Source organism: Lagopus muta, chromosome 21 (genome assembly GCF_023343835.1).
Source record: "Lagopus muta isolate bLagMut1 chromosome 21, bLagMut1 primary, whole genome shotgun sequence".
Classification (NCBI taxonomy): Eukaryota; Metazoa; Chordata; class Aves; order Galliformes; family Phasianidae; genus Lagopus; species Lagopus muta.
Window position 1 is genome coordinate 5,642,315 of NC_064453.1, and position 25,353 is coordinate 5,667,667.

Consider the following 25,353-nt stretch of genomic DNA (forward strand, 5'->3'; position numbering starts at 1 on the left):
ATAAATTCTTCCCTGATCCCCCCTCCAGAGCTCAGCTTATCCCTCAAGCATGAGATTCAATTACCCTTATCATTATTGTAGCTTGCCTCGCTAGAAATGTTATTAGCGGTGATGAAATTATCCAGCCCTGTTTTACACTGGAGAGAAACAGAAGAGACTCCTCCTGCCAGCTGCTGGGAAGCAGACACCCTCCTTGGCAGAAGAATAAATGGCTCCAAGTCTCACAGCAGCTCCCAGAAAGGAGTGCCCGGGGCAGTGGCCTTCATTTACACAATGTTTTGCAGCATCACTCACTGGTTGAGGACCAGTTACCATAAGCACTCACGTGGGCTGAGCTGTCCTAAGCTATACCCTCAAGCGAGCTACAACTCTGCGACAATACAGCAGCCAATGCCAGCTATTGGCACAGCAATTCCCAGCCCTGTCTTCTTTCTGTGCTATCACCCAAGCGGGATTTTCCCAAATGGTAATACTTGAGATAAGCTTCCTTGGACAGCATCACAAATGATCCTTGGTGGAAGGGACAGCTGTGAAGGTGAATGCAGCTGTGCATGGGCAGATCTGTCGGCCACCTGAGGGGCATCCCAGGCACAAATCTATGCTGAGGGATTTAACTTCCTATCTCTTCAGTCACTGGCTTCCCTTTGCACACACAGCATCCTCTGGGGCTTCCCCTTCTCCAGCCAGCTCCAATCCCGTCTCATCTCCTCCTCCCTTTGGAGCAAGATTTGAATTCATCACCATTTTTAAGAAAGCACTTAAAGAACAGAGCAGAACTGATAGCTAAATTAAACCTGCTGAGAGCGCCTGTTTAATTGAAAATGCCATCTGTAATTTAAATGTCAGAGCTGGGATGGTTATTAAAACCCTTCTTGATTACTGCGCCTCATTTCACAGTTTCAAAACAGAAAAGAAAAAGCTGCAAATGGGCCATGTAACCCAGCACCACCAAGCAATTAATAAACCTCCTCCTTGCCTCTGCACCAGCCTCCCAGCCACACAGCACTGGGACAGGCCAGCAGGTCCTGCTTCTCCTGGAGACTACCAGCAAAGCCAGAGCAAGCAGCCAGAGCATCTCCTCCAGGCCCAGCTGCAGCTGTGTGCCCCCCTTCTTCACCAGGGCGAATGGGAGAGGAGGTGGCTGGTGGAGCAGAAGGAAAAGGAGCATAAATACATCCATGTAAGTGTCAGAGGGGGAGGATGAGAGGAGAAAAAAAAAAAAAAAAAAAAGACCCTTATCCTCCGGATCCCAGGCAGGTTCCTACCAACTTCAATACAGGAGGGAAGAGAACAAATCAGCATCTGCTGAAGAAGCAGCACCAGAGGCAGGTTTGCATTAAACAAGCACCATCCATCATTCTAAGACCACAGTTAATAAACCACGGGCTTCAGCAAATTACAGCAGGAGCACGCAGGGCACCACGAGCGTGTGCTGCAAATCATCTCCCCTTCTCTGGGGGCAGGGCAGCAGGCAGCATCCCTTGCTGCTGACCCCTTGCAGCAGAGCTGGCTTTGGAGATGCTCAGATTCACACACAAACACGTTTGTGCCACCCTTGGGTACAAGAGCATCCCTCACCTCACTGCCTGCTATCCATGCAGGGGCTGCCCCAGAGCCAGCAGGGCATCAGTCTGCCAAACAAACCCCACTTTTCAGTACTATGGGCACTGTGTGCAGTGGAGAAGACTATTAAATTAATCAGGGCTGCAGTGAAGACACTGGGAGCGCAACCAATTAGCCATTAATGGCTGCTGCGAGATTTGGATGCTTTAATGAGTACCTGGCAACAGCACATTGCCAGCTGCCTCTGTCCATTGCCTCTACTTGCTCACTTTCCATTAGATTTAGCCTTCATGGCAGAGTGGAGGTGGTGGCTGGGGGGAAATCCATCACTCCTCCAATACAAGGAGCAGAAAGAGCACAGGGAGGAGGCAACAGCAGAGAGCTGTGCCCAACTGGAATTCCTGACACAGCCATCCCAGCATGGCAGCAGAGGTCAGCAGTGCATGAAAGCAGGTGATGATGTTTTGCATGCAATCTTCCCCAACCCAAATCTTGACCTTCCTCGTTGTTTTTTACTTCCTTAGCACCGTGATGCAAAGAACATAAGAAATAATTGGAAAATTAGACAATGCATCAAGAGATGAACTGGGGCAAGGGGTAATTAATACTGCCCCACAGCTAACTCTATCAAGTTCACTGTAATTAGATGCTAAAGCACTTTGCTTTACATTAAAAAAATGAAAAGAAAAAAAAGTGGGAGCTAATGGCTTCATACTACTGAAAGCAAGCCCACATTAAAAAAAAAAAAAAGGCAGCAATTAAAACCATAACAAACAACAACAATTAATGAAACATTTCAACAACGTCTTCAGGCTATAATGTTAGAAACGACAAATTCTAAAGATAAACTTAACAGAGTGCTATAAAGGGAGAGAAAGATCTGTGGAGAAGGATCTTCTGGCACTCATTGCCAGGAGCTGCTCTTGTCCACCATGATGTGCCCATCACTGGTGACAAAGTCCAACCTCTTTGCAGCCTCTCCAGCAACACAAGCAATCCTCCAGGATGGTCAGCACACCAGAGCAGACAGACACAGCTTCCCAAAAAAGCCATGGCTGAACTGTCCCACATTGGCAGAGCCCACATTTAGCATCCCAAACACACGGTCCTGCAATTGCTTACAACACAAGTGCTCAGGGTTTGGAAAGACACTCAGAAGTCATTTATCTGCGTCACAGCGCGGGAGTCCTTGAGAGCCCCAGTAAGAACTGCAGACACGACCAACCTTGCTCAGAACAGAGCACCCACAGACACGTGCTTTATTATTCAGGACATGAAGGGCTGTCATGAAGAGGAGGTACGTTCCCCACTGCTTATTCTGCCTAGCTCACTCAGTTGTACATGGATTTGGTGAGAGAAGGGTTCACATGAGCACAGTCTGATCTACAGAAGGGCAAAGTTAGGCTGAGAGTTCCTTGCATTTCGTGCTCCAGCATCTCCAGGTTTGTTGCAAATGGCACCAAAGCAGAGAGGCAGCTCAGAGGACAAAGGCATAGCGTTCACCTGCACTCACTGGGCTGAGGAAGCAACAATATGGAGGTGGAGGAGTCACCATTGCTGGGGCGGCACTGAAGCACATGGTGTAGTGGGCATGGTGGGGATGGGTGACTTGGTGATCTGAGTGGTCTTTTCCAACCTTAACGATTCTGCTTCTGCTGCCTTCTGGAGAACACTGGTGTTGAAATGAGGGGAGCAATATCAGTAGTTAATGCATCTGCAGGAGCATAGACATAGGAGAAAATTAGCTTTTCCCCTTTTTCTATGGATTCCTTGACACGTTGTTTACAAAATATATTCTGCTCTGGGTAGAAAAGCCCATTCCTTTGGGACAGGCAGATTCTGGAAAGTTGTAGCCATTGAATCCTGGGTTTGCTTCCACACCAGCCACTCCAGGCAACATTAAATTAGGATACTAAAACGCCAGCCTAACTGTCTCCTTTCTAAGAAGTAATGGCACACAATGAAAACAGAATGGATTCTACTAATTAGGGAAACATCTGAATTTCTATTCCGACCCTAACTTGGCTCAGAGCTCTCACAGCTGTAACACTGAATACTTCCCCCCTGCCCCACACACAGTAATCTGGAGAATCTGTATTCTTCTCTCCAGCAGAAGGAGGGTTTTAGAGGCAAGTTGGATTTTGAGCATGATTTTGAGTGGCCTGGCATCAATCCAATTAAGCACTTACAGCCCTGATTAACTGTAATCAAAAGGTATGTCCCAGAGACATACTCTAGAGCTATTTTAAGATACATCATTCATGTCTGCCAGTAGGATAAAGGTGAACTGGGTACTCAAAACACTAGGAAATGCTACCTTCCAGGTTCTGCAGTCTGAAAGCACAAAGACAAACCAGAATGGATTGACTGCAACCAGCTCAGCCCCTTCAAAACGCCTTTATTCCCTATTCTATAGTGAAATTGGAAGTGCAAAAGTGGTTAAATCTTACCAGAGCAGAAAACAGACTAGATCACAGAAATTTCAGATTCAGCCAAGCAATTTTTTCCGTCAGTAACTGAGCTTTTTGGTTTTGTGTTTAGAAGATGCACTCCCCAGAGTTTGATCTGTATGCCAGAAGGGTGTCGGTATGCTTTTGATGAAGAAGAAACATCCAGTAACTGATCTGTGCATTGCATATAGTTAAAACACATTTATTACTACTTTTGAGAAAAACCAACCTACTTGAGGAACAGCCCTCTAATCATCCCAAAGCGCACCCTGAGGATGTTTTCATTCTGCACCTGAGCATGTATTTACATGATGAATCCGTGGCACCTCACCGAGTGAAGGATGGTGCATTTTTAAGAACACTTATAAATATGTATTCACCTGATAGACTGGAAGAACTAATCTAGGTTTGAAAAGATCCACAATTATGAACTTACAGCCTCTTCCCTAATTGTCTCTAAGGGGTGGGGTAGGGATAAAAAAAAAAAAAAAAAGCAAGCATCTGGAGCTACAGAAAGTCTGTACGGGTATCAGAGGTGTTTCTGCTTCTGACAGAGCAGCTCAGGTTTTAAAAGAACAAAGAAAGAGTAATGCTGGAAACAGGTTGGCAGGGAGGCACTCTTGCACGGACACAAACAAAACAAGGTTCCAGGTCTCTTCCCTCCCTCTCTCTCCCCAGCATCTCTGAGCAATGGCATCTTTGCTTAGAAAAGAGCCCAACAAAACCGCAGCCCAGCTCTTCGGAGGAGCAAACCACATAATTAGCACAGCATTTCTGTAACACCAGGTCTTTTCTCTCTAATTTGCTTTAATTAGAGATTTTGCTGCCGGCAGGGGATAGCAGATTGACAGTCCTAGAGCAAGAAAAAAATGAAAGTCAATCACACAAAGCACTGCAGGCTTCTCCCCATATCCTAAGGTGGAGGGGAGATTTGGGCTTACCATTAGCTCTGCATCTCCAAGGGGATTTCCAGTTCTAGCTTTAAGACTTTCCTGTACTCACAGGACTCCAGGAACTTGGTCTCTTAAAGAAAAGATGAAGTATTCAATAATTCGGAGAGTTCAACACTGAGAAGAGACCTCCCTGTTGGTAGAAGGCCCTAGGATGCCCACAACCAAACACGTAATAGCCAGCAACTTCCAGGATCACTTAATGCTCTTCAAAGGGTTGACAAACTCCTCTGCTACTTGAGCATCCCTCACAGTTCCCGCTGCCCTGTTTCTCACTCTGGTGGCATGTTGCAGCGGAAGGCCTCATTATAAGAAGCTCTACGTTTGTTTCGAATCATAGAATCCTTAAGGTTGGAAAAGGCCATTCAGATCATCCACTCCAACTCCAACCCATCCCCACCATGCCCACTAACCATCTCCACATTCTTTAAAACCCTTGGGGATGATGATCCCACCACCTTCATGGGCAACCTGTGCACAGTGCCTCACTGCTCTTTCTGAGGAGTTCTCCCTAATATCAAAGCTGAACCTTTCCTGGCTCAGCTGAAAGCCAGTGAAGAAAAGGAGACTGAGAGGGGACCTGATCCAGGTCTATAAATATCTAAGGTGTGGGGGGCAGAATGGTGAGGCTGGACTGTTTTCAGTGGTGAGTGGAGACAGGACAAGGGGAAACGGCCGGAAACTGCAGCATAGGAAGTTCTGCACAGACATGCGCAAGAACTTCTTTACAGTGAGGTGACGGAGCACTGGAACAGGCTGCCCAGGGAGGTGGTGGAGTCTCCTTCTCTGGAGATGTTCAAGACCTGCCTGGATGCCGACCTGTGCGACCTACTGTAGGGAACCTGCTTTGGCAGGGGGTTGGACTTGATGATCTCTGGAGGTCCCTTCCAACCCCTACAATTCTGTGATTCTGTCAGTGCCTCTCATCCCATCATTCAGATCACCTTCAAGAGTTGTCTACCCAAGGCTAAAGTCAACCTAACCCTACTAACAACTATTAGACTCATTACAACAGGCTTTGGTTCAACAGTTCCACCAGGTAGTGGAGATCATTGTCACTCTGCTCACAGAGGCACAGACTCCTGCTTCATCCCAAGCCTCTCTGGAACCTCTCCAAACACAGACAAAGCAGGTGAGTGCAGGTGGAAAGCTGCAGTTTTATGGCGTGACCATGAAAAAGGGACTCACACTTTCACATCAGGAGCTGCCACACCATTTCCTCTCCCATTCTCCTTTTTGGAGTGCATCTATCTTTTCCTTCTGAAATGCAGCAGTCAGGATGTGGGGAACACCCAGGTTCTGCTGCATCTGGTACCTCCTGGCATGCTCCACAATAGCTGCTGCAGTGAGACCACTGCCCTGCACCAGAGAGCTGGGCTCTTAGGACCAAGAACTTTGAAATATCTCCAGAAATTACCTTTCCTTTTGATTTGTGCTTTATGTTTGTTTACTTCCATCTAGCCCAGATTTTCATCCCTTCCAGATTTCCCTGAGATGCTCAAGTTTCTAATTAACCGGAAAGGCTTTTTATTCCTTACAACTCTCCAGTTATGAATAATGATACCAGCTCATAAATGAAAATTGTCTTCCTATTTAAATTTTGTAATTTTGGGAGGGTAAATTGAGAGGGGGGGGAGGGAGGGGGGAAGGGGGGAAAGCAAGCATGAAGCAGTGGCCCTTGGGTCATTTGCAACTTATTAATTTCAAGCAGAGCTCTTAGCTCACTTATTAACATTGAGTACACTACAGTAAAATTTAATGGCTAGGATATTAATTACCTTGCAGGCTTTCATATCTACACAATGGTTTATTTTTGTGTTATAAAGCAGTAGTAACAAGGGTATCATTCACCAATCTCAGGAGATCCTACGTCACTCAGCCCTGGTTCCTTCCTGCCAGACAGGAGATGCTCTGAGCCCTCATTCTGGCACTGCACCATGGCACAGGTCTGTGCCCATCCCAGGACACAAGCTGTGCACTGGCAGGGAGCTCCAGGACACACAGCCACTGCTGTGCCTTCTACTCCCATCAGCTCAGCCCCAGAGGGGCACGAGGTGCTTGTATGAGTGCACGCTGACAGCCACAGGAGCAGCTGCAGAGCAATTTCCAATGCCAGCGTACTTTGGGTGTTATACACTCCCATCAATTTTAACATAATTCATAAGACACATAAACGGGCCTTTCGCCCACACTTAGAGGAGCCACCTGTCTCTGTCCCACATGCCATTGATTCATTAAGCTCAAATCACACGGCTGTCTATGCAAAATGCAGGTCAGTCAATTGACTAAATGGCAAGGAATAAAACACGATGGCACTTAACAGGCGCTGCTCAGTGCTCTGCAGTAATTGCAAGGCTATGATGTTCTTGTCCTGGTGTTTTTCTCTCGAGAAAGGACTTCATCTGCTTTGGGATTCAACACAAGAACAACAGCAATTTGCATGTGTGTTACAGCAACCTGACCCCTTGCAAAGCACTCTGCTATAAAATCCAGCTCCTTCCTACACAGTCATTTAGAAGTCCCAATAAAAAAACAAAAGTAGAATTACCCTACAGATCTCAGCGGATCAAACCAGGCTATTAGATCATTTATACATTGAGAAAAAAAAAAAAGACTGCAACACTCTGTACCAACAATTATCATCATCAGTGCAGAGGTCCAAAGGTGCCCACAAATTTAAATGCAGCTGCCCCTCAACCCACTGAAAGCCACGGCCATTTGCTTGCCAATCTACTGACTATTTCCACCTGCCGTGCTTATTTGCTAAAGGAGGCCATTCCAGAACCTTGGTTGTGCCACAAGCGAGTGCCACCAGCACAGGAAGGAAGCACCCCATGGAGACTGCAAAACAAGTTGTTCTAAACAGCAGCTACAGGTTTGTGCTGGCACAAGCCAGAAATTACATTTCTCTCCCCCACCCCCAACCCTCTCCTTTACTTTCTTTAATTTTTAAACCCTGCAAATTTCCCTCCCTTTTCAAAGAAAAATTTCTTTTATGTGCTCAGCCCATAAAAGAAGGTAAAGGATCCGGTACTTTCTCTCGCCTTTGTACCTTCTGAAAATGCATCTACTGAATATGGAGGAGCATTCCTTTTATATTCCCAGCTCAAAAGGATCAAAACAATGATCTGGGCACTAGAGCCTGGGTTGTAAGTAGGGCAGAAAGCCAGAAGCATTCATACCGATCCATTGCTCTTTCCCTGGTCTGGTGGTTGGCGACCCTGCACATAGCTGGGGGTTGAATCACTGTGGTCCTTTTCAACCCAGGCCATTCTAGGATTCTGTGATTCAGATACCCCTTCAGCCCCTGCGTGTGTGTGCTCATCCCACCACTAATTCATTCAGGGTGTGTTTGTCGGGGTGGGAAACCACAGCTCAGGTAGCTGGGTAGATATTTCTTCCTCTCCACCACTATGGCATTTTAGCTAAGTTAAAGTCTCAGAGGCGAGGGAGAAATTTATTACTAGGGAACAGAGGGGATTTGGGTAAAAACTGAAGTGGTTTTTCAATAAAAAACCAAAATAAAACACATTTTGTTTGTTATCATTTCCAAACAAATCAAAGTTTCTCAACCCACCTTAGTCTGGCATTTCTGCCTGTAGCCAGGTCTCCATAAACTAATTGCCACATTTTGCCCTGGGTGGCACAGGGGTGCAGGTCCCACGGCTTTGCACTGGCCTTACCTTTATAAACCAGCTCTTCAGCTCAGGAAGGTGGGACAGTTTTGTGGCCAAGTGAAAGCCACAGGAATGCAGAATATCGCAGCAGCGCCCTTCGCTCTCCTCCCACAGTCTGCTGGGAATTGAGGTGACAATTATCTCAGTTTAATGAGAGGTCATTAATTCCTCGAGGCAGAGATTCCCCAAAGAAGGACAAGGCCAGGGTCAGAGTACTTCTTGCAGTGAAAACAATCAAAGCAAGACCACGTGGCTGAGCCATCCCCAGCTCTAATGGCTGTTCAGAGGGCATTTCAGGAGCTCTTCGTTTTGCGACAGCTGGAATTATGGGCAGTTCTGCTAAAAGGGCCTTTTCATGCTGCACGTAGATGCTCTAATCTGTTTTAATGGGTTTTCCAGCAAAGCCTTTGACACATTCTCATTACAGTAACGCTTTAATGCAGAAACATTCATATGATTAGAATAAAGTCTTCAAAAATCTCCTCTTTATGGAGATTTTTATTTTATTACAACACTGGTTTTCAACATGCACAGCAGTACCTGCATTAAAAAGCTGCTTTGTACAGACCAAATCGGGCCAATTTCAGCCTTTAACAACAAAAAAACCCCAACAAGTTACAGGGTCAGCATGACAGCTGGTGTAAAGCCCCCACCTCCACAATCCAGGCCGAGTTAGGGAAGGAGGTTCTGCACCCAAATGGTGCCAGCTCAGGATATTATCCAGTTTCCAGGGTGAAAAGAACTATACAGCCTATATAATCAGCGAGCAGTTAATTCACAGTCTCAGGAAACTGGATTAAAGGGAGAATGGAGTGCAAAGAGGGCAGCTCCCTCTGCCTGCATGCTGCCCATCAGTCAGCCCAAGACGGTCTGTGTTTCACGGGGTGAGACAAGAGTTAGAGCTGCATGGGCCAGCCCACAACACCTCTGTGCCTTGACCTGGGGAGGCCCTGCGGCATCGCCCCATCTTCATTCAGGCCCTCTGAGCCAGGAGTCAGTGATCACATCATTAACCGTGTGGAAACCCCACAGCTGAGTCCCACTCCTCACCACTAGGCTAAAAACAAAGGTCTTGCTGTGAAACTGAGCAACACACAGAGAGATATAATTACTTTTCTGGTTCTATTGCTCTTCTTTCACCTACGAAATAGACCCAGCGAGCAGCAACAAGCAGCTCCTCATTTAGAGACCAGGAAGATGCTTTCATCTCATTGCCATGGCAAGCTAAAAATAACCCAAAGGAATAAAGTACCTTAACTAAATGCTGAAGTTCTGAAGTTCCTTTTAAAACGCACAAACAAAAAGCCAACACAAGGGCAGCTGCACAACAGGACAATCCTCGTGATAAATTAACCCATCCCTTCATCCGCCCGTTTCCAACACACCACAAACCATAGAATCACAGAATGGCCTGGGTTGAAAAGGAGCACAGTGCTCATCTGGTTCCAACTCCCTGCTGTGTGCAGGGTCACCAAGCAGCAGACCAGACTGCCCAGAGCCACATCCAGCCTGGCCTTGAATGCCTGCAGGGATGGACCATCCACAGCCTCCTTGGGCAGCCTGTTCCAGTGCCTCATCACCCTCAAACCATGCTCCTCCAAACCTTGCCTTTGCAGCACTACCTTTTATTTAGCCCCTCTCTAGATTCAAGCCTTCAGCAGCAACCTTCCCCCCCCCCCCGCAGGCTCTTAGGACAGTTTGCCAGGTGATCTGTCACAGCACTGAATGCTAAACAAGCAGTTTGTCCCAGTGATAGCTGCACAGTCCTCAGGGTGTCCCAGGAGCCCAGCAGAGGTGACCTGGGAGCATTTCCCACTCCTTGTAGGAGGAATAGAAAGACGAGAGGTTGCTCAGCAAGCGTGGCTCATCCTGCAGAGCTGGATGCCGCTTCAGACAGCAGAGACTCATTAGGGGATGTAAACAGGCTGTCTCAGAGGGGAGATTTGTTCTTAATGGGAAAAGCAAGGCAAGCCCTTGCCTCCTCATCTCACACGGATGCCGATGCGAATATACTTATATTGGCCTGAAATAACATTTCAGCTGGAGATGGCTGCCAGCAGAGGGGGTCATGCGTTCTCTCTTTGCCCTGCTGAGAAGCCAGGGCTCTGAGGCAAGGCAGAGAGGCAGCACCCCACACTGCCTGCTCTGGGGGCAGGAACAGCAGGCAGCATCTCTGCTCCACTGGAGCAAGACGTTGTTACTCTGGAAACAAGGACCAGCTCTCTGCCCAGATGATGTACAGAGGACTGCACGCACATCTGAGGTGCTGCATCTTTGCAGGAGTGGTTCAACACTTCATGTCCAGCTCTGATGTGCAATGAGGGGGGAACTGTTATTTCCTGAGCACCCCTGGAGCTCTAGGGCCAAAGTCTCAAGGCTTCCAACTACTTTGGTAGCTTTGTAGGAGACCCACCAGCACAGCACTCAAGCTATTGATCCAGGTTCTGCACGCACACCTGAAAGGCATCTCCACCACCAGCACCAACAAAGGACAAGTTGGAGACCCCGGGTTCCCCCAGTAGGGCAGAGCAGCCAGATCTGCAGGGTCTGCACAGCTCCTTGGCACAAAGCAGTTGTCAGTGAGTTAATTAGCTACTGCCAACCGTTATTAAGCTTCAGCATGACAGTGTGATGTCATCAGAGCCAGCAGGAAGATGCTGCTCTGGAGTCTCGCTCTTCCCTTCCCCATTATGGCACAGCTCCCCAGTCCTGCAGCCACAAACAGCAGTGCTGGTGGGGGGATTCCCATCCCAAACAGTAGCTGAGCTGAGGAACCTCAGGAGCAAGCCAAACAGGGTTCCCCAGGTTAATGGAAAATCTGTCACTTGAAATGTCACTAGTGATGCTGCAATGATTAAATCCCAGTCTGGAGTCCCCAGCTCATTTCTTATTGACTGAATCAAGTGCCTTATATTGACAAGGCTTCTGTAAAATACACGAAGGCACAGGAAAAATCAATTCATTATTAGACTAGCCAGGCCATAGAGGTAAGTTTGAAAGGTGCACTGATAAAAGCCAAAGAATCTGGTGTTCTTCCAGCCGTAACCCCACCCTCCCCTTCTTCCACTCGGAACTCTCCCCCTCAGGGCTCTGATGAAGGATATTGTCTGACAGGTACTGGAAGGAGAGGAGATGCATTCACAGTTCAGCTCCATCCCTGCTGTCGCCATCACGTGCTGCTCCTGGTAGTCAGTGCCCACTCGGGCAGAAGGGACCAGCTAAGCCATGGCCCAGTTGTCCAATGCTCCAAGTCCCTGCATCCTCTTAGCAGACCTCATGGGAGTCCTTGGCCTTGCCTCTGTAATTTCCATGCTACCTCCATTCCTAGCAGTGGGATCATCCTGAATTAAATGGACATTTTTGCAGGTCTAACTGGCCAGGCATTTCTTACACTAAACGGGAAGCAAACCTAAACCTATCAGGGATAAAAAGGCACAGTAAGGTCTCCTTGAGACAGGCCACAGAAAATACGGAGGCAAACAGCTATACAACAATGCACAATACCAGACTGCAGCACTCCCACTCTTCCTCCCACCTCCTTTTTCTATTTTTTGTAATTTTAAAGAAACTGGTTTTATCCAACATTACTGCGATAGAAAAAAAGAAAATCAATTCCTTTGCACCAAATTACCTCTGTTTAAATGGATTTATTTTACTCCACTTGCTAGAGAAATGTATCTTCTATTGGCAGTAAAGCAAAGCTCTTTGCTTCTTTTAAAAGGAAGCAAAGCTTTTCACAATGTGTTACCAGCAGGGAGGTTGTTGGGGGGCTCTATTTTCTACTTAGTGCTCTCGGTAATGTGACTGCTTACGTAGCTTCAGAAGAAGCATGTATTTTTACAGCTAAGAGACACATGGAGCTTTGCCACATCAAACAGCCGCTCCCACCAGCACACGGCCTGCTGAATCAAGCAAGGATTGTTCCTGGCTTTCCCAATCTGGAAACAGTGAGGTTTGGGGAAAATCAGCCTAAAGCAAGTGTTCGCCTGCAGCACTGTGAGTGATTTTGAGCCCTGTGTTCCTTGGCTGTCACAGGGACACCAGCTTTGTTTGTGACCACACTCACACCTTACAGGGGCGCAGCAGGGAGCTTAAACCTCTGATTCATTCGGCTCTCCATCCCAACTACTTTCAGCCTCAGGAGGTTGCAGGAGATGCTGCTTGGCAGGGACACTGCCACACAACCCCCAGCTGGTCTGAAGGATTATTATTGGATCTCTGCACCATTAACGGCTTGTTAATGGGTGAAAGGAGCATTTGCAGAAATAACCTCTATTTGTCATCTCTTGCTCAGCTGAAAGCAGAGCCAGGAGCTCTCAGAAGGGCTCCACAGCAGTTCTTCCAGCAGGATCCAAGCAGTCAGTACATTAACTCCTGCTGGCGGTCTGAAAACCCTTACGGCACTGCAGAGAAGTAGGGTGCAGAGAGGTGCATGGGAGAGCCTGATCAAGTCCAGCAGGCGTCCCATTGTGGCCACCCTGCTCAAGGAGAGGTGCTGCTTAAGTGGCACAGCACCCCTCCATAGTATAAGGAGAGCAGCAGAAAAGGAAGCAGAAAAGGCAGTGATCTTTGAGAATGGAGGACAAAGCTGGAACGTACCTGGGCTCATCCCTGGAGCCCACAAGAGGCACACAGATGGATCCACATCCTCCAAGCAGGATGCATAGCAGTGTTTTCTCCCAATTACTCTTCAGCTGAACACTGACAGAGGAATCAGAGAGAACAATTAAGAAAAATGCTAGGACACAAATTCAGTTACAACCAAGTTAAGGGTATTTAAATACTCAGAAATAAAACATGCCTGACAGCCAGTTGGAAAGTTGTACTTTCCAAACTGTTATTCACCAGAATGAATACTCAGCATTCAGCCACCCATTCCTCCTTGCACTGAAGAACAGCAGAAACCAGTGTATCCCATCCACCAACAAGGGAAGGTTCCTTTACCAGGAGAGAGCAGGAGCTCATCCCAGACCCAAAGGCACTGCAGGGCTCCCAGGCTGTTCGCTCATTTTTAAGCTGCTCCTACCGCAGCAATTTCTAAAGACTTTGCTTCAATCCATGCTCCTCTCTGCATGCAGTGCCTTGATGTCAGTAAATCTGATGGCAGACTGACCAGTGCAGTCAGTCCCCAGGTCTATGCTCACTCTCTGAGCTGCTGACAGCCCCCAGGATTACAGAGCAGGGCTACATCTGGCCAGACTAACTTTGGCAGAGACGGTGAGGCAGAACCAAGAGAGCTTTATGCAGTCCTGCAAAGCTGTGGCTTCCAAACATGCCCTGGATCACCCAGGTTGAGGAGAGGGGGAAGATACAATGCCCAGAAATGGCATTTTATGTGGAAAACAAAACAAAACAAGCAAACAAACTAGATCTACCCCTCTGCATCTGCCAGAGAGCTTCACTGGAAGCAGCAGGCTATAACTCAGCCTAGCAAACAGCAGCAATCTCATCCTGCTGATCTCAGACTGGGCAAAACAGAAAATCAATGAGGTGCTTTGGATTTGTGCCAGCATCAGGGAAAGCATCACAAAGACAAACCCAGTGGATTTTTACTCTTGGCTGAGAACTGAGAGGATGCTGGGCTTATTTTCCACCAAGAAATGAGCCTGAAGATTGAAATCCCTCTTTGTATCCTCCAGATTCTTCCTCTTGCTCTTTCTAGTCCTTGCTGATGTCTTTTGCCTTTTGTGAATTTCCTTAACAAGCCTTCTCTCCAGCACAGAAGAGCTGATCTTCAACTGGATAATAACAGGGCAACGAGCAGGGCCCGTGGGTCCCAGCAGCTCACAGGGTAACACAGATAGCACAGAGAGCTCAATTGGCAGATAAAGAACTAATCCAGACAGAAAATTGGTTTTCCGTAATACGTTGTTCTGCAAAAGGAAGGAGAAAGATTGGATGAGGCGGGGGCAGCATGGGGCTCAGATGGCACGGCAGCTATCCAGCAGCCAGACAAGCGTGCAAGCATGACAACCTGTTTGCAAGGAGCTCTTCTGCGAGCACATGGACCCACAGGAGACAGCAAGGCCTAATCCAGGCACGGCAGCATCACAGGAGCCTGGGAGCTTGCAAGCTGCAGTAGGTTTGTCTTCTCCAGCATCAGGACAAGAAAGAAACAAAAAATAAAATAAAAGCCAAGAGCGAAGAAAAGTGAAGTAGAGCTGGAAATAATAGGCAATCTAAGGACAGTTCCTCACCAGGGACCATTTCATCCTAACCTGAAAAACAGAAGGCTGATTTATACGCTGAAACAGCTTATTCTCCAACATTTGTGTTTTACAGCCTTTGCTCCCAGGACTCTCTGCACATCCACACCCATGCCCACACACCACAAGGGATGTTGCAGACCTCTGAACTGCAGTGATGTATTTCAGCAGCGAGTTGCACAGGGTAATTTGTCCTTTGACATTAACCTGAAAGGTGAGGGAGTGAGGAAAGAAAAAGTATATCTTTGTCACAGTTGAATCGGCAAGAGCAGCTGTGGGATTACACAGTCTGGTTTCCTTCGTTCCCTGAATGCTGGGTCAGGTCCCTTGGTCCTGCAAGCAAACAGTTGAACCACAGCCCTGACGATTAACATGCGAGACAGAGGAGAACCAGGGCTCATTTTCAACTTGTCAGGGCCCGCAAAATAAATTACAGAATAAAATCCCAGAATGACAGAATAATGAGCAATTCATTTGAAATGTAAAATAAATAGGTAAATCTCCAGTGAGCTGGCAGAATAAATGGGATCGAGCTGACATTTGGTGATTAAATTAAACAGTAATGACCTCATGAATAATGGGCTACAGGATTGAATCTGGAGGGCAATATTTTCTTAAGTGGGGGGCAGAGTGCTGAGGATAACATATCCAGCACTGGATAACATGTCCAGTAGGAGGCAAGCTTGACTTCCTACATTACACTCAATTCTCTGCAGAAGCTCCCCACACCTCCAGGCCCCCGTCCCTCCAAATCCCTTAGACAGCAGGAGGGGCCCCAGGCAGCCAAGAGGCAACCAAAGGGGATTCCTCCTCCTAGGAGGCAGCCACAGAATAGTGTGGGGCATGGGCAGGAGCACATATCCTTTGGGACTGGGGAAATCATTAGGGTGTGCAGCAGAGCATTATTCCTAGCAAAGCCACCTCTGATGCTCAGCTGCACTCCCACGTTGCCCACGTCCTGCTCCACACCTCCATGTCCCACCCATCCAGGCACTCAGCCTTCTCTCCTCTCCTATGCCACTCCACACCAAATTCAGGGCCAGGTTTTCTAGTTTTCCCTGCCCACAGCTGCTGGTATTATGTTGGTATTATTAAAGGATTATGTTATCGTTGCTTCTAGGGTAATGACAACCGCTGTTTCTTGACCTGCAGTTCTGAGCTGGCTCTTTTACTTATCAGCCACAGACAGAGCTGTCACTGACCCCTGCTGTTAATACCAGCTAAATCTACTGGTGTCCCAAGATGCCTTCCCCTTCTCTAACAAGCACAATCCCCAAAGATATGGGGCCCATCTCTCATTTCTCAGCCAGAACTGCGCTCATTGGCAGCCTGTTGATGCGGTTGACACAGGCAGTGAGTTTGTTTTAACTCAGTCATTGAGCAAATGAAAAGTGACATTTTCATCTTGGCTCAAGTCCAGGAAATTCTGTTTTGTATTAAACAGAACAAAGGAAAACAAGCAAAGACTTTGTTTCAAAACACACTTCAGCATTTCAGAACAGCACAAACACCAAAACTTTATATGTTTCATCTCCCCGTCCTGCTGAGCCACTCCCATCCATCCACCCACTCTCAGTCAAAACTTCATTTTGCAGTTCCACTGGAAAAGATCATCTCCAAACCCCAATGCCTTAAGTAACAACAACCCGTAGCCCATATGCAGCACTCGACCACCACAAAGCCATAGTGCCCTTCCCAAGCACACCTCCACACTGCTCACAACAGCAGAGAGGTGAATACACAGAAGGCAGCAAGAAACTCCAGAGCCAGGGCCGTTTTTGCCATCCCAGGTTGATAAAGGGGAAAAATTAACTCATCAAAACAACATCCACTGCAGTAAATATTGCCAAAGCAATATTTCATTTGAAGTCTGCAGCGCAAAACATAGATGAGCTGATTAGGAACTGTTCCATTTGCTAAATGCAGAACTAGCTCACTGGCCTAATAACTTTTCCCCCCTGCAAATCAAAGCTAAGCAGAAGTGTTGCCACAGGCCAATAGATTGAGAGCTGGGAAATAAATCTCAAGATCTACAGAGATATAAAACCTAATAATTCTATTAAGATCAAGTTAAGACAATTAAATACTGGTGAGACATCAAAAAGCTAAGTAGCCTGGAGAAGTTGATTTTATAAATGAACCAATTCATTTAAGTCTGTGCCTCAATAAATCGCAGTTCCTTCCTGCTACGCATCTCCTCTTGCCGAGTTGGACAGTCCCATGCCATGCTAAGGGTGACACCTGGGAGCGGGGCTCCTCTTGCTTCCTCTTCACTTCGTATCGGGAAGGAGGGAGCTGCACTTGTGGCCAGGAATTTTGTAAAGGCACAGGTAATTCAGCATTTTGGGTTCTCCTTGAGAATCATGAGGAATTTAAGCATCAAAATGCTCTGCTGGTCTGTATTACCATTCTCCACACATCTCTCCTCTTGACCTCAGCCTCTCTGTGCCTCGAAGTGCCTATCTCTAAATTGAGGAAGTGTATTACCCCCACAAGGATGTGATGAAAAAAGGCAGATAATGAAGGCTCATAAGGGCTCTGGTACTTCAACACAGAAGATGTTACACAGACACAAAGAACATCAGCAGAAATACTGAGTTTGATTAGAGCAAGGCACTACCCTGAGGGTGCAGATGCCCCAGTTGCCCTTAACACCAGCAGGAGTCCAATCAGCTGCTGGGTAACAACGTGCCCTGAGAACTGACACCTTGTCTTGCTTGGTTGATGCTACTGGAGCAGCTGCACCAGCCCAGATCTGTAGCCCATCACTGCTGGTGCAAGAGGCTCCAAGCTCACTTCCTCCCGCTTCCCAAAAGCCTTTAAAGTAAGCAAGGAAGCTGCATCAGCTATAGCAAAGGGCATTCTTTTCTCCTAACACACTAGGACCAGAGCTATCCCTAGCAGAATAAAGTAACTTACATGAACAGCACCAGTCAAATAAGCTGAAGGGATTTAACTACACAGCTCCCTACAAAGTGAAATCCCTGCAACAATTCATTGTAAAGCTGGAACAGCCATGCACTGATCCCCACGCATCTCCTGCTCACTCACAGTAATGCTACAGCCTTAGCCTTGCTGTCTCCAAGTAAAAGCCCCACCCCAGTGCAATGGAAAAGAGTCACAGGGCTAAATCCTTGCACGTCATCTCCCAATCCTTCTGCTAGGAGTCCTAACTTCTCACTGTCCTTCAGTCTTCTGCTCTCTGCCTGACCAGCTGCATCCTCCTGTCTTTCCAGGTCTGTAGGCTTATCAGGACAGCCTCAGAGATTAAGAACCCCGGCAGGGAACATCCTTCATCACAAAGACAGAAAACCTTCATCCAGCCAGCAGAATGAAACAGATGAAAAGTAAAGCCCAGGAAATACCTGGGCTCAGCTCTGTACCTCTCTGAAAGGCAATTCCAGGAGTGAGTCTGGGTTTCCCTGGACATCCTTCCCTGAGGCCCCACTATCTTCCACCAGGAAAAAGACCCTACAAGTCATGGCCTATGGGTGAGCAGTTAAAGAGCCCCAGAGACTTCCAGAGCTTGCTGGGGTTGCAGCACCCACCAGAAGCACACCTTTGAAGACAGCCATGGCAAAATCCTTGCAATCCCAAAGGTTAAGAGCAGGCGGTGCTTTCAAAGACCCTTCTGACAAAACGTCAGCAAATCTGCATTGCTAGCAGCCTCAACAACAGATAATAATAGCCTTAATAAAATAAAGCAGCTAATACACCTGAAACAACATCTAGTAGAGGGGAAAAAATAAAGGAAATTTAATTGGAAACATTGTCTGCAATTTAAATGTCAAAGGAGAAATTGTTTCTGAGCTTCCTGCTGCTCACTGTCATAAGCCAGCAGTTTCTGTGGGAGATGAGGAAAATGTCACTGAGGTGCTTTGTGTTTCAGCTCCCTGTTCTGCAGACAATCCCTGCTCTGCTGGTTCCATTCAAGTTTGCTTTCCCACGTACTCAGCCAAGAGCTTTCTCTGCAGGGTGACCAGAGTGCTGTCAAGGATGAAAGCAGGCTGGGGGCTCCCAGCTCGTGGTTTGCAGCGCTCCAACTTTGTTCCTGAGCAGAGGCCCTGTCACACTGCCGCGCTCCTGCATTCCAAACACGGTTTCACCCACAGCTCTCCCTCTGCTAATGTGTCCTGAGTACAGGAGCAGAGCTGTGCACTTCAACTTGCATCCAATGCCACAACATAGAATCACAGACTCACTTTTGGAAGGGACCCTAAAGGCCATCTGGCCCAATAGTGAACACCCACAGCTCTGTAAGTGCTCAGAGCCCCCTGCAGCCTGACTTTGAGCGTCTGCACCACCTCTCTGAGCAACCTGTGCCCCCTATTAGCTACTGAAAGGTTGCTACACTTTCCAAAATCTGCAAAAACCAAAGTACACAGGAAGATGTGTGAGCATGCAGACAGAGCCAGCCCTGCAGCGATGCACACAACAGATCCTCACCACCCACCTCCAGCCATCCCTTTCTGCAGGGAGCAGTGTTCTGCTCACAGGAGCACACAGTGCCAGCAAAGCTCAGGACGACAGCCCCACTTGTCTGCTTTCTGCTCTTTGGTAAAAACCCCTCAAAGAAATGTCACACCTGGAGAGGTTTTTGTGTGCTACCAGTTGTTCAGACATACATCCAACTTTGTTTGTTTACAGAGGTCCAAACAGAGGCATATTTCTTTTTTTTTTTTTCTTTTTTTTTTTTTTTTGCATTGATAACTTAAGCTAAACTTCTTATTTCTTGGGCTCCTTTGTGTAAAGAAAATAAGACGCTCTACATTAATACAGAGAATGTATTCAGATTTGTGATCACAAAGCAGCCCATTCCCCCATCCTCCCCCCCCACACTGTAACACTCCCACGCACCAACCACAAAACCAGCGTCTTAATAAGGGCCTTTTGTTCCCACAGATAAACTTCACAAAGGGTTTATAGGCTGGGATTCAGACAGCAGCCGAACTGTGTGCCTGAAGGTATTAATTAGAAAGTAACACACGACAGAGATGAAAGCAGGTAGAAAGGTTGGCTAAAAGATGACCAAGGTCACAGCAGTGCATTTGTTCTTAAAGTTTTGACTCGCGTTCACGCCTGCCGATGAAGGAAACAGGAGTGAATTATGCATCAACCATAACTTCTCAACTCCTCTGCTGAATAATTACATATTTTTTCAAGTTAAAAGATGTGCTCAGATCGCATCAGTTTGGAACACTTCCAACCGAATCCAGTGAAGATAAATGTTTTGATTAAACTGGAGGCTTGGGTGATGATTTCAAGAGTAGCAGGGATGCATTTTATAGATTCAGTTCTAGAAAACCTGAATTTCAAGGAAAAAAAGTTTTTTTCTCCTCCATTTGACATAAAAATCTCTCAAAGTACACATATCAGCGTTTCCTGTGAAATTCAGGTTCTCACTTTTGACCTGCTTCAGCTTGAACACCTTGCTGGCTTTTCTCACACTCACCCACACGCTGCCTGCAAAGCCCTGTGCTCTGCTTGAAACCTTCTGCCAGGAAGGCTGAATAGGTTACGGCCCAGAGGTTTCAGCTGCAGGATACAGCAGCGGAAGTCTGAGGCGCTCACTACAGCAGCAAGGGGGACCACACACGAATGTTACCGAGTGTCCTCAGAATAACACTCACCACTCAGCATGTGCTCCCATTCAGAACGAGAATAAAAATGATAGTCATAGAACTGAGCTCCAGCTTCCTGCCATGGGCTGGTGGCCACCCACCAACTCAGGCTGCACAGGGACCCATCCAGCATGGCTTTGGGCACATCCAAGGATGGGGCATCCACAGCTCTTGGGCAGCTCCTTGAAAATAGATATGGGATGGGAGAAGCTGGACAATGATTTTTTCCCCCTTCAGGCTGTTTTGACCAATTGCCAAGAGCCAGCATGAGGATCCCAGCTGCCCCCCGCCTCTCCATACACTGAATTTCCCAAGTAACATGCTTTAGCCTGGAGTCTATACCAAACTGAAGCCCTTGCCCCATAATAGAGCAACATTCGGCTTAGTGGCAGAGATGAGGTTCTCTGGCTCAGCTCAGCAGGCAGGAGGTCAGGCCCCAGGTCCACCAGCAGTGGGGTTGCCTGCCATGTCCACATCAGAGTCAGCCCCTTCTGTGCCCTGAGATTGTTCTCGCTCCGTTTTTGTGCAGGAACAGACTCCAATAACATCACTATACCTCCTGGGAAGACCTTTCCTCTCCCTCTCCCATAAAGGTCACTGGTAGCTGCCAGCTGAGAGCATACGCTGTACAAAGCTCCACACCAGCGAAGGGAGAGGTTGCATTATTTACATGAAAGCCTGGCTTGACTTTACATTTGAAGAATAAAGAAAGGCTACAGAGCTTTTCCCCTTTAAAGAGCAGCTGTGAAAACAGGAGTCACTACAGCCAGGCACAAAACCCAGCTGACACCCAGCCAAAGAAAGCAGGCTGCGTGCTTCAAGGTCCGATTCCCATCAGCCCCCATTTTGCATGGTGTCAATCCTCAGAACAACTGCCCAGCACCAATCTCTGCAGCAATACACATTTGCCAATCTTGGCATTTGCACCAAAGCTCCTTGCAGCATCGAAGTCCTTCGCAGAAGCTGGACTTGGGCAGGAGGCAGTGCTTTCAGTAGAGCTCCCACGGTGCACTGAAGGTAAAAGCCACAGGAACTGCACTGTCATTAACTGCTTCCCTTCAGCATTACTAGGAAGAGCTGAGAGTGTTTTCATTATGCAGAGAGCTTGCAAAGCTCAAAGCAATATGACTACCTATAATTCAAGCGTCCCATTCAGCCAGCAAGGGCACTGCTTTATGTGCTAACCAAAGGAAGCATGTTTTCACAGGTGTCTCTTACCTCACTAGACAAGGAGCTTTTGAAACTGTTATTTGCTGAATGCTCAATTAGCTCACCATTCCCTTCCAGAGCCTCACCAGATCGTCCTGAAGCAAAGCAAAGCCCAATCCAAACAGTATATCAAGATCTACCACAAACAACCTTCCTAGCTATTATCATGCAGGTTTACATTCTGCACATTCAGCAGAAACTGCACTAGCTGTGAAGGTTACAATTATTAAAATGCACATACATTGCCTGTTTAGTGTCCTGAAAGCTACAGCCTCAACAATTTGCAGGCAGCCAGATTCTCATCTCTCCTACTCCAGCCCTGCACTGGAGTAATGAAGAGCAGACCCTGGGCAGAAAGAGAGAGAAGCTATTTTATTTGTAAAACCTCCCGCACTGCCTCCCCCTGCAAATCTCATATCCTGCCAAGTGAAACATGAACACTGAAACCAGAATTAGAATACAATAAATCATTGTAAGAAAAGAAAAAAAAAAAAAAAAAGCCAAAAACTTGATCCTGACAACATTTCCACAGATCAAGACAATTGAGTATGGAGGATCCAATTGGGAATGAAGCGAGAAAGGCTCAGAAGAATGATGGCACCACAGGAGCAAAGTGCTGTTTTAAAGGGCTGTCTTTGCAAGCAGAGCTCAGCACTGGGAGGAATGGAGCAGCAGTATCTGAAGGTGCAGCTGCCATCACGAGAAGCAATGGGCTTTGGGAGATCACAGGCTAAAAGAGGGACTAGCTGAGGCCCAGCAGTGAGAGCCTGACACCCCCTAAGCACACTGGTGCTCCTCCACTGATTGCCCTGAGCGCAGGATGAGGCAGCTCTGGGCTTAGACTCATTCCTGGGTCTTCCCTTAATCCTGAGGACGGCTTCGAGGCAGGTGAAGGGCAGAAACCCTAAGGAGCAACAGCATCCTTGCAAATTAATACAGCAGCCTGCCCAGCATCTCACTTTCCCTGCACAATGAGGTTTACATCTTTCCCCTGCGTCAGCTGGTCACATCCACTTTGACTGTAATCCTTCAAAAGCTATTGCATCCCTCCTCTTTACAAGGGCAGAGGGCGGCACAGGGGAGCGCTCATCTCAGCCAGGCCAGAGGGGTTCCCAGAACAAGCAATAACACCATAATCACAAGGCACGCTGCTTTAGTGGCAACTGAAATCCTACAATGAAACAGCAACCACAAAACTCAGTCACAGATCCTGGTGTCCCAGGCTCCATCAGAAGAAGGGACAGGGAGGTGATTTTCCCCCTCTACTCTGCTCTTGTGAGGCCCCATCTGCAGCACTGCATCCAGGTCTGGAGCCCCCAGTACAAGAAAGACAGGGAGCTGTTGGAGAGGGTCCAGAGGAGCCACAAAGATGATCAGGGGGCTGCAGCACCTCCCCTATGAAGACAGGCTGAGGGAGCTGGGCTTGTTCAGCCTGGAGAAAAGAAGGCTGTGGGGTGACCTCATTGCAGCCTTCAGTACCTAAAGGGAGCCTGCAAACAGGAGGGAAGTCAACTCTTTGGAACAGTTGATAACTGCAGGACAAAGGGAATGTTTTTAAGCTGAGGGAGGGAAGATTTAGGTTGGATATCAGGGGGAAGTTCTTTACAGAGAGAGTGGTGAGGGGCTGGAACAGCTGCCCAGAGAGGCTGTGGATGCCCCGTCCACCCCTGGAGGTGTTCAAGGCCAGGTTGGATGGGGCCCTGGGCAGCCTGGTCTGGTATTAAGTGTGGAGCTTGGTGGCCCTGCATGTGACAGGGGGGTTGGAGACTCATGATCCCTGAGGTCCCTTCCAACCTGGGTCATTCTGGGATTCCACTCACTCAGAACCACATCAGGGGGAATGTGAGTACCCTTGAGAAGCTTGTGACCCAGCTTGCATTCATATTGCCCTGGAAGGCTGTTCCTTACCCAAGATGAATATTTCTTTGCTCAGCAGGGCATTGGAGTGTTTACAGATTTTATTTTTTTTTCCTCCTTAAAGTACATCTACTCCTTAAAACAGCAATTAGCCTCACTGTGAATTTATGAGTGTAATTTGCAGTGCTGTTAAAGCATGGGCAGTGGTGGCTTTCATGCATCAGTAACTGTTTGCTGTGCCCTGAAGGACCCCGAACAAACCACACTGCTGGCCTTTAGGGGGCTGATGAAAAAGGAGTGCTGTTCTTCACTGAAGAAAGCTTCCTCCACCTTCACAGGGGTGGTACTGGCACTATTATCACCTGCAATGATGCAGGGATCCCAAAACATGATTTCATCTCCATCATAGCAGTGAGAAGGACCATGCTGCAGGTTTCCCATTAGTCTGCCTGGGTTACATTGATGAGAACCATGTGAGGGAAGGAGGAGAGGTAGGCACTAAACATTTCAGAGGAGCAATAATAATTAACAGACTTCATATCATTCAGAAATGGAGGAAAAAATATTAGGAGTGACATCTTAAGCAACTTCCTTAAGTAAAAGTCACCAGAGCCTGCTAAGAAATCATTAGCCTAGAAACTTAGATGTGTCCAAGGGGAGCACAGGTATTAAAAGAGATGAGCCTTGATGGAGTTAATGGTGTTTTCTTACAGCTGAGATCTCTAATGAAAGTGAACTCATTTACATATCCAGCCACTCAGTCCTGTGCCAGCCAGCAGCCTCCTGCAAGAGGTAAAAGGGGCAGAAGCACCTTCCCATTTTAACCCCTCTTGGCCATCACAGCAGTGAGTATCTGCCCACAACCCAGCATGGTGCAGCCAGCTGCCATCAGCTCAGGGTGAGCTCTGTGGCACCAGCAGTGCTGGAAGATGAAAAGATGTGGTTTTAATATCATCCAGAGGTTGTGAAACCAAGAGGGCAAGGAAAGGAAGAAAGGCTTTCTAGTTCATAGCTGCTAGGTATTTACCTTAATGTTAAATGACAATTGCTTGCAAAACAATATTGCAGAAACTCCCAGGAGACATTAATCAGAGGTTGTATCTCCCACTCTCTGCTCTTGCTAAATATGGAGAGTGACAGACACTTGCAGGTAGCACTGCGGGGCTGAGCCTTTCATTCACAGGCTGCTATCAGTCAAAGCATGAAGCTGCCACATAGGCTCCTAAAGTGAGAGCCTTCAACAGCTTTGTGGGTTTAGACCTGAAGCCTTTCTGTGGGTTTCTGAAGATGGTAACAAATGCTCTGACCACCAGCAATTTCAGAAAACTGTTACCAAATCAAACCCTTCTGAAGGTCAGCGTTCCCAGGTTTGTCCCCAAAGTTCCCAATCTCTCCATCTGCAGGGAAAAAACAGCCTGACTCCATTTCAGCTGCCAAAGAAATAATAGAACAGTAATAATCCTATTTTTCTTTAAGTGCTCAGACAGTGAGGAGGCATGAGGAACAGCAGCACTGCAGGACCTGAAGCCTTCTTTCACGACCCCCTCCCACCTCCTGCCTGCCAGCAGGTTGCATCCAGAGAAACAGATGGTCCCTTCAGGTCACGGCTCCTCCAGACTCAGAGCATGCAGCCCCAGCCAAGAAAGCAGAAATAAATAGCCTGCAATTTAACGGGAAAAAGGAATTTCATACAGAGATGCTGAGCTGCCACCTGGCCACGGAAAGCACATGCACCAGGAAAAGCCAAGTCGTGCAGCACCTCCACTGACAGCCAGCACCAACGTACCTCTCTGCAGGGAGGGCTGGGGGTCCCTCCGTGC

At 47.5% G+C, this 25,353-nt stretch overlaps 1 long non-coding RNA gene across 1 annotated transcript in view; it reads right to left on the reverse strand.

Moving 5' to 3' along the window:
• Positions 1-3,731: 3,731 nt before the first annotated feature.
• Positions 3,732-25,353, reverse strand: part of LOC125703315 (uncharacterized) — a 29,868-nt gene continuing 8,246 nt past the window's right edge. Inside the window, exons 2-3 of the long non-coding RNA XR_007380830.1 lie at positions 4,955-5,036; positions 3,732-4,866 (exon numbers count right to left, since the gene is read on the reverse strand). This is a non-coding gene — a long non-coding RNA (uncharacterized LOC125703315). The remainder of the gene's footprint in view (positions 4,867-4,954; positions 5,037-25,353) is intronic.